Raw genomic sequence first — 1,890 nt, forward strand, 5'->3', positions numbered from 1 at the left:
CCCCCCCCCCCCGCGCCCGCCTCATTATAAATAACCCGCCCTTTGAGATTGTTATCTGTATTATCTTGTGCCATCGAGCTTCTGACACTCAGAGTGAAGGAAAGTCATCGAACGACAGCCGCAGTTAAACTTTTAGTGCCTAACGTCTTGATATTAACCCTCATGTTGATACTTGGGTCAAATTTGACCCCTTTAAGCCCTCATGTTGTCCCCATGTTGTCCCCATGTTGTCCTCTCTCCTGTAACTAGCAACTAAAGATGACAGATGAATGTAGTGGAGTAACTAAAGTAACTAAAGCCATAGTGCTTAGTGTACTTTTAATAGTCTATATGTTTTTCTGTGAATGAAGTGTGTTTTATTAAGCTTACATCCCTTGTTTATTTACATAGAGTCTGGTGGGTTTAGTGAACATAATTTCGCGATTGTTTTTATGGTTAAAAAAAGGATTTCGAACGCTATTCAAGTGACAGTCTTTGTTGTGTTCGACTGCTAGCTTGTAGCTAAGCTAGCAGTCATTTCCGAAACGTTTTTAGCTTCAATTGTTTGATTGCTAACGTTAGCGCCAAACTAGGGTGACCACACGTCCCCGGTTTTGGTGACCTGTCCTCAGCTGGCTTTGTCCCCGGTTTACACTGTGACTGACAGACCCGAAATTGGAATAAAACAAAGAAAACACTGACCAAACGGAGCAAAAAGTCGCTCAAGTCAGCCAGAGACATGCTTCATTGTTATCTTTATACTGTCTTTTTTATTTTTTTTATTGCTAAAACTGCTGCTGGAATTTACAATTTCCTCGGAGGAGTCATCCCAAAAGGATTATTAAAGAGAACTCACTTAGACCCAAACACAGGAAAACAGGGTCCAGGTTGGCGGTCTGCTCGTTGCCCTTTGAGAGAAGATTTCTTCTAACTGGTTGATTCTGAAAAATTTAAATTTTGAGCTTCTCTTTGCAGCCGTTTTTCATTCGCCGAGATCGGGAAATAAGCCGTAAGATTCTTTAAATGTACCAAAATGTTCGAACTACCTCAAATTTGATTATGGGCCAAAGACACCGTGTGATGCTTTTCTTTATATTTGGTTCACGGATCAACACCTTTAATCAATAGGATGAACTCACAGTGTCGTTGCAGCCCAGCAGACTCGTCTGAATACCTGAAATGTAAAAAGAAAACTTGTAAGACTTAATATTAAGAAAGAAAATAACATTTATAACATATATAATAAAAAGCATATATATATATACTATATATATATAAAAAGAGCCGTACCTCAGATCTCTTCTCTGTAGTTCTTGATGTTAAAAGTCTGAGATGAATTAACTTCACAGATTTCATTTCAGGGTCACGTGGGATGTGTTTTTATAATATTTTGGGAAAGTATATTTCTCTCCGTCTTTATTGAAATGCTCGTCTGACAGTAAGCTGAATATCTTAAAGTTGAGGACAAAACGAGAGATTTGAGGACGTCGTCTTGGGCTTTTGGGGAAACTCTGATCCACATTTTTTCAGAGACGAAACAACTCCATATATATATTATTATATAATATATATAATTATAATAATAATATTATACATATTATTCCACAGTGAAGGTAATCGTTAGGTGCAGCCTTGGAAGTAGTTGGACCTTTTTTTGGACCCTTCATTCAAAGGAAAAGTCCTTCATTCAAAGTCTTACTTGTGTAAAAAGTACAGCAGCATCTTTATATTATCAAAGTAGAAGTAGTTTTAATATGCTGTACTCAGTTTATTTTATAAGAATGAATGATGTTTTTAAACTAATCGTATGTTTTATGTGTAAATCTTGATTGAAGCTGGTCTTACAGGGAGGTGTGTTCAGGTGCATTCTGGGTGTGCTGGTCTTACAGGGAGGTGTGTTCAGGTGCATTC

This window comes from Etheostoma cragini, chromosome 8 (genome assembly GCF_013103735.1).
Source record: "Etheostoma cragini isolate CJK2018 chromosome 8, CSU_Ecrag_1.0, whole genome shotgun sequence".
NCBI classification, from domain to species: Eukaryota; Metazoa; Chordata; class Actinopteri; order Perciformes; family Percidae; genus Etheostoma; species Etheostoma cragini.